Source organism: Nicotiana tabacum, chromosome 24, assembly GCF_000715075.1.
Source record: "Nicotiana tabacum cultivar K326 chromosome 24, ASM71507v2, whole genome shotgun sequence".
In the NCBI taxonomy this organism is placed as follows: Eukaryota; Viridiplantae; Streptophyta; class Magnoliopsida; order Solanales; family Solanaceae; genus Nicotiana; species Nicotiana tabacum.
The window spans coordinates 19123052-19139164 of record NC_134103.1 but is presented as its reverse complement, the minus strand read 5'-3'; positions in this window follow the sequence as shown (position 1 = coordinate 19139164).

Here is a 16113-nt window from a genome sequence, read left to right as displayed (position 1 = left end):
TATTTATAGAAAAAATTGTTGTTAGTAGGAGTATTATTTATTTATTTTCATGTACTATTACTTTTTACATCACATTGCTGCAAATATAGTCCATTTTCCCTAATTTTTTTAAACCTTAGTATTACTTATTTTACTTCAGATATTGGTGATAACTAGAATTCTTTTTCCCTCTACAATAGCAATATCTAATAATCTGATAAAAGCACTTGACAAATACATTAAAAGTCTTCACGCAAATCCAAATGAAGTAGGTGCTGGGAATTAAGCCCTATTAAAGCTCTAGATATCAATTATCCAGGCTTAATATTTGAAATAACCATGAATAATTATTGCTCCCTCTGTTTTAAAAAGATTGAGTAAAATAATCTTTTTGAAACGGAGGGAGCATAACTTTCTCTATTATTATGGCTTCAAAGAGAAACAAACATAGATTAGTAATATCAAAGAAAAATAATTTTTATTATCCAAGAAATGCTACTAATGACAAGCAACTCATATCAGACATAAACTATCCTTCAATCTCTATACAAAAACTTAAGCAAAATCAAAGGTTTGTAAAGGTCCAAAGAGTTGTCACTAATATTGGTAATTCTCCAAATTCCACGTATTGGTCCACCTTGTTTGATGGGAAGAAAGTACCTCAAAGTTACAAAATTGGAATTTTAAAGGTGGTCACATGGATCTCATAAAGCGAGATATATGGTATTTGTAATGAGCATTAAATAGTTTACAATTTGTATTTTGTTGAGGGAGGAGATATCATTGTAACTTGTAAGATATTCTGATCCCTAGCTAATTTACAAATTGAACAAAATAATGTCAATTTTCACTTCGAATGGTGTTCCTCTAAACTCTTGATATTTTCTAGCTTTTGCTATTTATGAAGCTATGAAGCATAATCTTTTATTTTCATGCACTTCTCTCTTTTTCAATGAAGATAAATACTCCTCCCGTCTAATTTTCGCTTTAGCTCTTTTAATGTCTGTCACACCCCTTTTTCTATCCCAAAAAGATAATGTGTATTATGGATTGTGGGTTAAAGAGTTTTTCCAATTAAAGTGACAAATTTGAGTAGGGATTATTTTTATTTATAGAGTCGCCACTTAGAATTGATTTTTGGTGTTCCAAGTCACCTTTTATTTGAATCCCTAGTCAAAGGAAGGTTTGACTCCTTTATTATTGGTCTGCGAAAATAAAGTCCGGATAAGTAATTCTATTGACCGGGGAGAAGGTGTAAGGCATTCCTCAATTCCCGTGGTTCTAGCACGGTCGCTTTATTGACTACAACTTGGCTTGAATTAATTTTAGATAAACTGTGATTTATTGGTTTTTATGTTTTATCTATCCGCTTTTAATATTTATGAAATTTGTTTGAACAAGTCGCGATGTCGCGCGCTCGTTTATTTTTGTACATATTGCGAACCGCATCACGAGAACCGTACTCATAGCCTGATTTATTTACGCGCCTAAAGCAAACTACGATGTTCTTCCTCATAGCTCACACAAGCAAAAGTCATCTGTAAAACATAAGCCAATGGGAAATGAAGTATTTATCAAGTTAACCCATTGTTTTTCCACTTTTGGACTTCCTAATTAAAATAATGCATTTTATGCAACATGTTTATGCACTTCTGTCTCTCACGCACTTGAATTGTTAAGGGGGAAGATAACAAATCTGCAAATATATATCTAATTTGTTATAGTGAGAATGATATGATACAGTATGACAACTAGAACTACGAAAGCATATCAAATTGGCGTGTGGTTGCAGTTAAGCGGGAATTTTAACCACGTACAAACTTGTAACAATATCGATAGGCACATTTACACAAGTTCTACTTTAGTGGCCAGCCATAGAAATCTGATCAATCCCTCTTAACAACTCAACATCAATGATCCAATAACACCAAAATAATTGATAAACAAGATAAAATCACACGTGAAAGCATGCTAACAGAGAATAGGGGATCCATCAACAACATTCATCAAGCTATTATAATAAAATGAGATAAGAACAAAAAAGAACCTTTTATAGATGCGTCTGAGCTTCGATTCCTTGACAACTTTTGAAGCTCAAATACCAACAAAACTGCGTACAAAACCTCAACAGAAACTCGACCAAATCGTCGGAAACTCGAAGCCGACTTAGGAAACTCACTAAACTCCGGTGACTTTACACGACTGAAATGGAGCTTAAACTGCAGCTCTTTCGGTGATGTAAGAAGCTGATTTTCGGACTGCTTTAGTGGAGGTTTTGTTACATTTTTTGGACTGTTTTGGGGACTATTCACGAGGGAAAAGAACTGGCCGGAGATGGTAAAAATCCGGCGAAATGCCGGCGATAGTGAGCTAGCACAGAACGATTTTTTATGGCTTCGAACAGACTGGTTTTTAGGAGTGGAATAGAGCTTAACTAATGAGATGCTCTAATGGCTGCTTTGTGTACTACTTTGGAGCCACGTTAATGGAGTAATGAAAAGAGACCCGTGAACTTCATTTTTTGTGAGCTTTTGCTGAACTCCATTTTCGTGTGTTCAACCAGCTCCCTTTTTTCTCGTTTCTTTCTGTTCTCTTTTCTATTTGTGTGAGTGTGGCTGTTTTTTTTTAGTGTGTGAAAGATCTCATGACTCAAAGGATCTCTTGGGGAAATTTAGGAAATTGGGGTGCTTCCTTTTCTTTTTGAAGACAGCAACGACTCCCCTTTCTTTTTTGGTTCCTCTCCTTTTTTGTGTGTTGTGTGTGTGTTTTATAACTGAAAATGGGGTATGGGGTTTGTGATAGGAGAAAAGCATGGGGGACAAAGAGTGGGGAACAATGGAGAGAGTAGAGAGCAAAGTGTGGGGGGGACAAGCATGAGGGACAAATAAAAGTGGAGTGGGGACATGCCTGGGAAGATGGGAGCGGGAAATATTCAAGCACGGTAAAAAATTAGGTGCTCACACATGCCCCTCTTTGCTTGGAAACATTAAAAGTTTTCAGGCAAAGATAAAGTGAGCCGTGTGACTAAATTTTGACCATATCGTTACTCAAAAGAGGAAGAAAAATAAAAGAAAAGGGTGCAACCGAGTCCTGGTTTTGGACTGCCTACATATCCCGGGTTATAAGGGAATCAGGTCGCGTGTAGTTCAAGGATAGTGATGGAATAATGAGTTGGAGTATCGAGTGAGGTTCCGTCGAGGCTCCGGTCCGTGGTCTTGCTATTACATCAAAATTGAAAGAGACTAAACAAGCCTATCAACTATGAGTTACAAGATTCCTATCTATAAGTCTTTTGAAGCTTGATCTTGAATCTTGACTGGTTGTTCATGCAAACTCTGATCTGAACCTTGATGCTTGCTAGTTGTAAATGCTAGTTCATTCTTCTACGACTTCTACTGAGCAAAACGGGAAATGTGAAGCTCGTAACTTCAGTCATGTCTTGAATAGTCCGTATCCTTTCCATCTGCTTCTGCATTTGGATTCACTTTCTTTTCCTTTTCTTTTCTTTATTTTGGATTGAGACTTTTCTTTTGTTCATCTCGAACACTGTGCCTCGAGGTAAAACCTGCTCAGGCATCATAACAAACAAACGAACGAAATTTTTCTGCCCCAGTTTTCACTAGGAAAATTTCATGAATTATTGTAACAAAATTCTAAACTACTTGTTTATTGAAAGCAAATAAAAGGGAATGGTTTATCCTGAAAAGGTCATGATCCCAAAAGAATGTCTCAACTAAGTATTGGTGTACCTTATGTTGGGAAAATGTGGCAAGGTAATGGGATACCCTATATTGGCAATGATATCAGGGAGTGGTGTACCATGCATTTAAGCTCAAATCAACTAAGGAATGAAGTATCCTATGTTGGATAACACAGCTACGGATTGGTGTAGCCTATACTGGTAAGGATATCGGGGATTGGTGTACCCTATACTGAAAAGAAAATGTAACCAGGGGTTGGTGCCCTGTATTACTGAAAAGCAAATGTAACCAGGGATTGGTGCCCTATAGAACTGAGAAGGAAATGTAACCAGGGATTGGCGCCATGTATTACTGAAAAGCAAATGTAACCAGGGGTTGGCGCCCTGTATTACTAAAAAAAAAATATAACCAGGGGTTGGTGCCCTGTATTACTGAAAAGGAAATGTAACCAAGGGTTGATGCCCTATATTACTGGGAAAAAGAATGTTGAATCCCCTTGGCGAAAAAGTTCTACCTGGGTTAAACTATGAAAAACAAGACTCGACAAAGAGTACTTCTACCCGGATTAAACCAAATTATGCAAACATGGGCGAAGAGTACTTCTACCCGGAACTATGAACTGGATCCCCCTAGGCGAAAAGGTTCTACCTGGGTTAAGCTATGAAAATAACCTGAGCGAAGAGTACTTCTACCCGGAACTATGAGCTGGATCCCTCTAGGCGAAATGGTTCTACCTGAGTTAAGCTACGTAAAACATCCTGAGCGAAGAGTACTTCTACCCGGAACTATGAGCTGGATCCCCCTAGGCGAAATGGTTCTACCCGAGTTAAGCTACGTAAAACATCCTGAGCGAAGAGTACTTCTACCCGGAACTATAAGCTGGATCCCTCTAGGCGAAATGGTTCTACCTGAGTTAAGCTACATAAAACATCTTGAGCGAAGAGTACTTCTACCCGGAACTATGAGCTGGATCCCTCTAGGCGAAAAAGGTTCTACCTGGGTTAAACTACGTAAAACATCCTGAGCGAAGAGTACTTCTACCCGGAACTATGAACTGGATCCCCCTAGGCGAAAAAGTTCTACCTGAGTTAAGCTACGTAAAACATCCTGAGCGAAGAGTACTTCTACCCGGAACTATGAACTGGATCCCCCTAGACGAAAAGGTTCTACCTGGGTTAAGCTACGAAAATAACCTGAGCGAAGGGTACTTCTACCCGGAAGTATGAGCTGGATCCCTCTAGGAGAAATGGTTCTACCTGAGTTAAGCTACGAAAAGTAACCTGAGCGAAAAGTACTTCTACCCAGAACTATGAGCTGGATCGCCCTAGGCGAAATGGTTCTACCTGGGTTAAGCTACAAAAATGGGAGGTATGAACAGTAGTGATGCATGCTGCAAATAAAGGAAAGTGGAGATTTTGACGAAACCTACCTTTGGTGACATTCGTCCTTTAGGAATCGCCATTCTGCACTGCTTTGATCCTGCTTCAAACAAAGAAAGATTCGTGAGTTTTTAAAGTGGTGGTCGGTTTGTGGCCTTGATGCCCTTAGTAGTTTGAATGCACCCCTCCACTATCGAAGAACTGATTTTGTCAGTGTGATACCGAGGTTCCCGAATACTCTGTATCACTTTCTAGAGACATTGTCTTTCTGACGTTTCCCCTGGCTGTTTCATACCCGGATGTCCATGGTACCGCTAATCCTTGTCCCTAAGGCAAGGCAATTTTCCTTTAAAATCAAACTTAGTTGTCTTTCACCTAGAACCAATTTCTGTCTGTAGTGCTCATCAACTTTTCCCATGAAGCGGGTCTTGCTTAGGCGGCCTTTTCAGTTTCTTTGAGACACTTTGTTCATCTTATCTAAAGAGATCACATATGGATTCCTGCGTTCGTCAATGCCGTATATGCTCCAAATTATGCTCGGTATTACGGGGTAACTGTAGCCATTTTTGCAGCCATTTTTGCTTTGCTTTTGATGCAAGATTAGACCGGAAGGGAATCTAGGAAAAATTATGGAAAAGAATAGAAGAGCAATTGAAAATGAAAAAGGAATTGTGTCTAAATAAAAGGTGTCCCTTTCGGGGAGAGAAATAAGGAGACTTATCTGGAGATATGTGCCGACTTCAATGAATCATGACATGCATTTTGGACTGGACACCTGATCTGTCCGAGCTGTCTAATTCTCAAAATACGTCGCAAATGTTCATCTTGAAACTGTCTTAGTCGTGCTCATGTCGGAGCATGGAAGACCCTCATTCGGCTAGTAGCGCCCTTTGCGGGTTTTCACTAGCTGACCTCTCTCATTTCTCTAATCACTGGCGCCTTACAGTGCCCATACGAGTTTTCACCGATAAGACTCTCTCATTTCTTCTTCTTCTTTTCTTTTTTTTTTTTTACTAAGATACGACACGCGGGAAGGTTGGCTGATGCCCTGGCATGGGGACTTCAAGTATTCTCAAAGATCGATCAGAAGTTCTTAACAGGAAAAGGTGAAAGGAACCTTGAACTGAATTACAACCTTTGGAACTGTTTCTACAGGAAAAAACTGTAAGATAAAAACAAACTTCTGCCCCAGTTTTAGAATATTGGGAATATGGATTTTTGTTGCAATGGGACCGAACCCAGGGTAAGGCTGCCTACGTATCCTTTCGGAATCAGGTCGGACGTAGTTCAATAAACTCAGAATTTTTTTTTTTTTTTTTTTTGCAAGTACACATGTTCCAAAAAGTGGAAAACAAGGAAGAAGAAAAATATAGCTTAAAAGGGGTAACAAAAGGGTGACACTTGCTTGGAATAGCGAGCAATGGTAGCCTTCGTCATCTCGATTTAAGAAAATCATGCGCGAAAGTTCCACAGTGGGTATATATCAGACATAATATCTTTTGACTGCATCTGCATTAATAGTCATGTCTGGTACCCGTCCTTCTTCATCTACCAAGTGCAAGGCCCCTTTTGGTAACACTTTCTTGATGATGTAGGGTCCTTTCCAGTTTGGGGCGAACTTTCCTTTAGCTTCTACTTGGTGTGGAAGAACGCGTTTCAGAACGAGTTGGCCTACCTCGAAGTACCTTGGACGCACTTTCTTGTTGTAAGCGCGTGCCATTCTTTGCTGGTATAACTGGCCAAAGCACACTGCTGCTAGCCGTTTCTCATCAATCAACATTAGTTGTTCTAATCGGGTCTTTACCCATTCTGCATCTTCAATCTCCGACTCCACAATGATCCGAAGAGAGGGAATTTCGACTTCAGCCGGTATTACAGCTTCTGTCCCATATACCAACAGATAAGGAGTTGCACCAGCAGATGTGCGAGCAGTCGTACGGTATCCCAGAAGAGCAAAAGGCAACTTTTCATGCCATTGTCTCGAGCCTTGGATCATTTTCCTAAGAATCTTCTTGATGTTCTTGTTCGCCGCTTCAACGGCTCCATTGGCTTTTGGCCGGTAAGGGGTAGAATGGCGATGCATAATTTTAAATTGCTCGCATACCTCCTTCATCAAATTACTATTGATATTGGCTGCATTGTCAGTGATAATGGTATTTGGGATACCAAAGCGGCAGATGATGTTGGAATGAACAAAGTCTACCACTGCTTTCTTGGTGACTGCTTTGAAAGTGACGGCTTCCACCCACTTGGTGAAGTAATCAATTGCAACCAAAATGAATCTATGCCCATTTGAAGCCTTTGGCTCAATTGGCCCAATAACATCCATTCTCAAAGCAACGAAAGGCCAAGGAGAGGACATGGGATGCAACTCTGAAGGTGGCGAGTGAATCAGGTCACCATGAATCTGGCATTGGTGACACTTGCAAACAAAACTGAAGCAATCTCGCTCCATTGTAAGCCAATAATACCCTGCCCGCAGAATCTTCTTCGCCAGAACATATCCATTCATGTGAGGTCTGCATACCCCCGAATGCACTTCACTCATGATCCACTTAGCTTCTGTTGCATCTACGCATCTCAACAAGTTCAAATCTGGGGTCCTTTTGTACAAAATTTTCCCATTCAGGAAGAAACCGTTGGCGAGCCTCCTTATAGTTCTTTTTTGATCTCCCTTGGCGTGCTCTAGGTATTCTCTCGTTTTCAGGAATCGTTTTATGTCATGATACCATGGTTCACCATCTGGTTCTGTCTCAATTGTATTGCAGTAACCGTGTTGATTCCGAACTTGGATTTCTAGTGGATCGATATGGGTGTTTCCCGGATAAGGGAGCATCGAGGCTAAAGTAGCCAAAGCATCGGCTAGCTCGTTGTGAAACCTAGGAATGAACCTGAACTCGATGGATTTGAATCTTTTGCTCAAATCTTGTACACATTGTCTGTATAGAATAAGCTTGATGTCTCGAGTCTCCCATTCACCTTGGGCTTACCGGATAAGCAAGTCAGAATCTCCCATAACCAATAGTTCATGCACATCCAGATCGAGGGCCATTTTCAAACCCATGATACATGCTTCGTATTCTGCCGTATTATTGGTACAGAAGAATCGAAGCCGGGATGTTACAGGGTAATATTGTCCAATAGGTGAGATGAGGATTGCCCTGATCCCAACTCCTTTGATATTGACAGCTCCATCAAAATACATTTTCCATAGAGGGTTGTCGTCTGGAACTACTTCCTCTATTGAGTTGACCTCTTCGTCTAGAAAGTATGTGGTAAGTGGCTTGTACTCATCATCAACTGGATTCTCTGCCAAATGATCGGCCAAATCCTGTGCTTTCATCGCAGTGCGAGTGACATGGACGATGTCGAACTCTATGAGCAGGATTTGCCATTTTGCGAGCCTACCGGTGGGCATTAGCTTTTGGAAAATATACTTCAGAGGATCCATTCTGGATATGAGGTAAGTAGTATAGGCCAAAAGATAATGTCTCAACTTCTGAGCGACCCAAGTCAAAGCACAACATGTCCTTTCTAAAAGGGTGTACTTAACCTCATAATTTGTGAACTTCTTGCTCAAATAATATATTGCTTGTTCCTTTTTGCCTGTCGCATCATGTTGCCCCAGAACGCATCCAAAAGAATTATCCATCACCGATAGATATAAAAACAAAGGCCTACCAGGTTCAGGTGGGACCAGTACATGGGGTTTTGATAGATAATCTTTGATCCTGTCAAAAGCATTTTGGCAATCGTCTGTCCACTTGATTGTAACATCCTTTTTCAGCAACTTAAAGATGGGCTTGCACGTGGTTGTGAGCTGAGCAATGAACCTACTGATGTAGTTCAACCTTCCGAGCAAACTCATGACCTCATTTTTGTTTTTCGGGGGTGGCAGATCTCGAATGAACTTTATCTTAGATGGATCCAATTCGATGCCTCTCCGACTGACTATAAAACAGAGTAGTTCCCCAGATGGAACCCCAAACGCACATTTGGCTGGATGGAGCTTAAGGTCATACCTTCGAAGCCGTTCGAAGAACTTTTTCAAATCATTCACGTGGTCAGCCTGTGTCTTTGATTTTATGATGACATCATCGACATATACTTCAATATCTTTGTGCATCATGTTGTGAAAAATGGTGGTCATGGCCCTCATGTAAGTTGCCCCTGCATTCTTTAAACCGAATGGCATGACCCTGTAACAATAGGTACCCCATGGAGTGGTGAAAGCGGTCTTTTCTGCATCACCCTCATCCATTAGAATCTGGTGGTACCCAGCATAGCAATCCACGAACGACTGTATCTCATGCTTTGCGCAATTATCTACAAGAATATGGATGTTCGGCAAAGGAAAATTATCCTTCGGACTTGCTTTGTTCAGGTCTTTGTAGTCAACACAAACTCTAGTTTTTCCATCTTTCTTTGGCACGGGCACAACATTTGCCACCCAGGTGGTGTATCGTACTGCTCTGACAATATTGGCGCTCAATTGCTTCATTATTTCCTCTTTGATTTTATCACTCATGTCCGTTTTAAATTTTCGCTGCTTCTGTTGGACTAGTGGAAAATCAGGATACGTGGGAAGTTTATGAACCACTAAATCGACGCTTAAACCAGGCATATCATCATAAGACCAGGCAAACACATCTCTATACTCAAATAAAAGTTGAATCAAGGCATCTCTGGTTTTTTGTTCAGTGTGAATGCTTATCTTTGTTTCTCTGACTTCTTCATGACCTCCGATATTAATTGGCTCAGTTTCATTGAGGTTTGGCCTAGGCTTGTTTTCAAATTGTTCCAACTCTCTTTTTATTTCATCAAAAACCTTATCTTCATCATATTCGACCTCTTGATGCATTATTTCGAAATTAGACAGCCTTTTGAGATCTGGGCGTGAATTCCGCATGCATATCATGTTATTAAAGCCGGCATTAACAAAACTGAAATGGAAATAAAATGGCAAGAATTAGGAAAAGGAATATATACAAAATTTAATACGAAACTGAACTGCATTTTATTGAATTTGAAAGGATAGAAGGGTTAACGTCAAAATAAAACAATCATACTAAGATATTTGGATTACAACCCTGAAAGTAACCCAAAGTACAAAAGAAAGAAGCTGCAAAAGTCAACTACCAAAACTCTTTCCTTGTGGGGAGAGGAGTTGCTTCCCAGTTATTGAGCATGGTTTCTGGGCCAATTAGTTGCATATCAGCATGACTAGTGCCTTCACCAGCCTGGATCATATTCACTTCAGAAAATATCTGGCTGAGCCCATGGCAAATTTCATCAATGTTTGCATGCGCCGAGGCATTTTGACCATGTTTGAATCGTGGCTTGACAAAAGTGCAGAAAATGTAAGGGATAGGTTGCTGCAAGACCCACCCATACTTTTTGCGGTGCTTGGCTTTGTCTTTATCTGCTTGTGTTGGCCTGAAGCCTAAACCAAAAGTACCTCTGTTACTGAACGGAGAAATGGGTTCTGAAATTCCTTGCAATGATGCCCCCAAACCTTTTCCTGGCTCATAACCTTGTCTCATCATAAGTGCAGCTACCATTATAGATGTGGCGGAGAGACGCGGATGTAGAATGGGTTTTCCTTCCTCAACATGGTCCACAACAACCACTTCGAAAGCCTGATAGACAATAGACTCACATCCTTCCTTGGCCTCAATACATGGGATTAACGGGTCTTTATAAATGGATGACTCGTCTTCTCCGTAAACAATAATTTCTTGCATGTCGTGCTCGAATTTGAGCATCTGATGCAAGGTGGATGGCACAGCTCGGGCTGTATGGATCCATGGCCTTCCAAGAAGAAAGTTATAAGAAGTTTCCATGTCCACTACTTGGAAGACAATTTCAAAATCAACAGGCCCAATCGTCATGGTGAGGTTGATCTCCCCAATGGTATCTCTCGCTGAGCCATCAAAAGCCCGGATATGAACATTGCTGGGTCGGATCCTGTCTGTATTGATCTTCATACTTTGCAAGGTAGAGAGGGGGCATGCATCTACACTCGAGCCTCCATCAACCATGACTCGCTTCACGTAATGCCCCTCACATTTGACAATCAAGTGCAAAGCCCTATTATGACCTGATCCCTCCTCAGGAAGTTCATCATCAGTAAAGGAAATTTTGTTCACCTCAAAAAATCTATTGGCTATCTTCTCTAACTGATTCACGGTGGTATTCTCTGAGACATGTGCCTCGTTAAGGATTTTGATTAGTACACGGGCATGCTCTCCTGAGTGTATAAGAAGAGATAACAGAGAGATTTGGGCAGGAGTCTTTCTCAGCTGGTCAATGATTGAGTAATCCTGAACTTTCATCTTTTTCAAAAACTCCTCCGCCTCTTCTTCAGTGACCGGTTTCTTTATTGGCATTTGGCCTTCTCTGATTTGCTTAGCCTTTCTCAACTCTTCTGGAGAGTAACACCTCCCTGATCGAGTCAAACCTCTAGTTTCCCCCACTTGTTCTATGATTTCCTTACCTTTGTAGGTTACTACAGTTTTGTTGTAGTTCCAAGGGATGGTTTTCGTATTTGTTATATGGGGTTGTGTGGCAGGCTTGATTATGATCGGCTCTATTATACCCGTCGTACCTCCCTGATTCTCCTTTGTGATGGGGTGACCTCCAAGGACGTATAACTTTGGGCGCGGAGCATTGGAGCGAAACTCCAACCTCGAGATTTTTGGAACAAATAAAGTTGCCCTCTTTGAGCTCTGGGCACCTTTCACAACCAACGGTGCATCTAGGCTTGGACTTACTTCCAGTTTGGTTCCCTCTTGAATTGTTACCATTGTCATTTCTGCTCGACCAACCGGCTTGTATACATGATCTTGTCCAATCATTCCCACAAAATGAACATCATTATGTACTGGCAATGGGTTATTGGTCACATTAGGAGGGTCCTCGCCATTCGTGACTACAATTAATTTTTCAACAATGAGTCTTTCTATGGCTCTTTTCAGGGTCCAACAGTCATTAGTGCTATGCCCCGGAGCACCTGAATGGTATTCACATCTAGCATTTGCTTGAAATCCATGCGAATCAGGATGCATATGGTGGGGAGCGATGGGTCCAATCACGCCCATCTGCTTCAACTTCTGGAACAGACTAGAGTATGATTCAGCCAATGGAGTAAATTTTCCACTGGCCTCTGCTCTCGACCATAATCCTGCCTAGGACGAGCATTGTAGGGTGCCCGAAAATTTTGCTGCTGAGGTCGGGGGAATCTTGGAGCTGGTGCCCGTACCTGTTGATTGGGAGGACTAGCATATAATTGAGCATTAAACATTGTATATTGTGGCGGTCCCACGGAGTACTGAGGAATTGGCGGGGGATAGTAATGTTGAGGGTAGCTGGATTGCCCCTGCTGAGCTTGAACATAAGGGTGCGATGTCCCTCTTTGAACTTCCCTGGATCCCGAAGTCATCATGGACCCTTCATCTCTCTTCTTTCTCTTTGCCAAACTTCCCGACCCATTTTGGATAGCCTGGTGGTGGCTTTGAGAGCACCTTGACTTACAATTCTACCAGTCTTGAGGCCATTTTCGACCATTTCTCCTATTTTGATCGCTTCCGCAAAAGGCCTACCCATTGCGGACATCATGTTATGAAAGTAATCAGGCTCTTGGGCCTCCAGAAAAACAGTGATCAACTCGTGGTTATCCATGGGTGGCTTAACTCTAGCTGCTTGCTCCCTCCACTTGATCGCATACTCCCTAAAGCTTTCAGTCGGCTTTTTCTTCATATTGGATAGAGAATTGTGATCCGGCACAATATCTATATTGTATTGAAATTGTTTGACGAAGGCTTGGGCCATGTCATCCCAGACATGCCAGTGAGAGATATCTTGGTCAATGAACTATTCGGAGGCTACCCCCACCAGACTTTCTCCAAAATAAGCCATCAGCAATTCTTCTTTTCCACCTGCACCCCTCAGCTGGTTGCAGTACCTTTTCAAATGGGCGATAGGGTCGCCGTGTCCATCATATTTCTCGAATTTTGGGGTCTTGAACCCTGGTGGCAAATGGATGTGAGGGAACATGCATAAATCACTGAACGAAACACTTTTGTGACCCCCTAGTCCCTGTATGTTCTTTATGTTCTGTTCAAGACTTTTCATTTTCCTGGCCATCTCATCTGGCTCAACCGTCTTGGCAAGCTTTTCATTTTCCACTGATGACTCGTACTGAGGAGTCTGATTATATGGAGCCGAGACCCCGAAAGCCATATTTGGAGAGTAGTATTGGCCATCATAAGCCTGAGATGGTGGCTCATTGATTGGCCTCGTCACAGGAGGTGGAGGCAGGATTGTGTATGCCGGTGCGCCAGACACGACTAGAGGAGTGTTCCTGACCGGTGCGGCTGGAGGTCGCACATTAGAGGTACCAGGAGCAACGTGGAGGCTGTAGTTTGGCACATACCCTGGTGGTAGGATGTGGTCACTCATTGCATAGAGAGATGGTTGAGTAGCCAGGGGTATAATGGAAGTTCCCTCTGAGGGACCACGGGGTGAAGGCTGACCAGACAACCAAGCTTGATATATATCAGACAATTGTTGTCTCAATTTTCTTATTTTCTTTGACTCTTGTTCAACTGATTGACCCTGGGGGTCGTCACTGATCAGCTCGATCTCATCATCGTTGGCCATTACTACTGCTCCCTTAGATCTAGTGAAGTAATGGTGTGTTGCCAGTTTCACCACAAACCAACCACCTTAAGCTTACTTTTAAGAGACATCAAATGTGTTAGGGTTAATCATTTTATAGATATGAAATTACACAAAATGCGTCATGCTCCTATCATTGTCACTATTTCTAACATGCTTTTGGAGGCTTCATGTTTCATTCCGGCTTATGAGGTTGCTTCTTATTGACGCTCTTATTTTCTTCTCATTTTTTTTTACTCACGCCTCATTTTGATCCCTCATCTTAGAATTATAAAAAATATGTTGATCGAACCTTTTGTGGGTTGCCTACGTATCATGTCGCCGGATGAATCAGATCATTACGTAGTTCAGGGGGACATAATAACAATTTTGATTTTTTTTTTTTCAAAATGACTATAAAGACATAGATATGACTGAAAATGCGACAAATATAAAATTAAAAATACGACAAATGCAAAATGAAACTAAAAACTAATTGACTGCACTAAAACTTTAATCTTCAATGGCATTCTTTCTTAAACTGATATCATCAATGGTCTACATCCCTTGGCTCCACGCTCCCTCCAACATCTCGTACAAATTCTGAAACACTCCCGGCAATTATGGAACGAGGGCACGTGCCTGTTGACCAACTTTCTCATTGTTTAGATGACGATGATCGTCATGAATATATGATGCTTTCTCCGCCAATTGAAGTACTTGCTCTCTAGCAAGCCCCATATTCACGTGACAATTCTGCAACCATATCTGGGTAGTGTTGAGGGCGTTACCCATCTCAGTCTCGCGTCCCTCGTATTCTTCAATACGGCGGTTTAGCACAGCTCTCTCAATCATTCACTGACGCCGCTCTACCTCAAAATCTGCATGTTGATGACCTCCCTTATGCCTTTTTATTTCTTCCAATTGTGAAAGAAACTGACCCTTTGAGCGTATCCAATGGGCCCTTTCTCTATCAAACTGCTCTCTGCTGATCAAACTCCAATTGTTGCTGGTGCACATCCTCTTCAATGATACTCAAGTCTTCTTGCAGCTTGTGTATTTCAATATTGTTATTTGCCTCAACTCTTCTAACTAAACCAATAGTGCTTGCCAATTCTTCTTCTAAGCGGGCCGCCTCATTTTTAGCATGTTTTAGATCTTTATCCATGCCCCGTAAGGCCGATTGATAATCTTTCTCAATATTTAAATGAATCTGAGCGACTCCGGCTTGCAGTTGGACTTGTTGTTTAGATATGGTCATCCGGGAATGCTCCAATTCCTCTTTTAACCTTTCTATAGTTCTTTGATCGTTTCTCCTCCTGTTGGATCCTTCAAGCCTATCTCTAAGAAACGAAGGGTTATGAAACCAGGTAATATATTCAGGGATCACCTCTCCATGATCTCGGTCTTCTACCATATCATTCAACTCCGAGACTTTACTTGCATACCAAATTTTCATAATTTCTTCTTCGTTATGAGGTTGATCTTTACCAAAATCATAACAGAACTTGCTCATATCTCGTGTTGGTGGCACCTCCTGTAGTCGTGCAAATTGGCGCATTACCCGAAGTGGAGCATAAGACTGAACACCATCCAATCCTATGAGTACCAAATAAGAGTGGTATGCAGACTCACAAATGACCTCTTTGGAGGAGAACCAATCGTAGTTCCAAGTGATCCGTTTGGCAGACAGAGTAAGAAGTAGTTCTTTCCAGGCGCCAATCCCCTCTGGTAAGTCACATTTATCAATTCTTTTCTGGTGATCATAAGTATGATTGGGCCATAGCTCACTAAAATTAGTGATCGTAGGATGACGATAGAAATGCTCCAAAAACCATATTTGTAACAAAATGTTGCAACCATCGAAGTTTCGCGCGCCCATTTTACATCTAGTTAAAGCACGAAAAATGCAAGAAAGAATCATAGGAACCAAAGTATAATCACTCCCTTCTGAGGTCAGAGCCTCAACTACACCTGCCAAGCGGATGTCAATGCGTCCCTCTCTTTCCGGGAAAATTACACGCCCCAAAAAAGTGACCATAAATGCAAACCTTCTATGTATCTTCCATGTTTCCTTATCTTCCTTTGATTTCAATTTTCCCACATTCCTTTCGAAATTGCATTCTAGGCCATACAACTGAAACAAAAGGCCCAACTTAACCCATTTGCCTCTTAGACCTTCATATTGTCCGTAATTTATGTTCAAAAGCTTCAGAAACCTACCCTCATTCATATTTTTTGGTACTATGGGCCTTTGGCGGCGAAGATTACGGCCCCACCCCTGGAAATGGGAGATTTCCTCCAAGGTCGGAGTCATTTCACAGTCAGTAAAACGGAACACATTATTTTCAGGATCCTAATGCGGAATCAAAGCTTCAATCACATCCCTCCTGGGC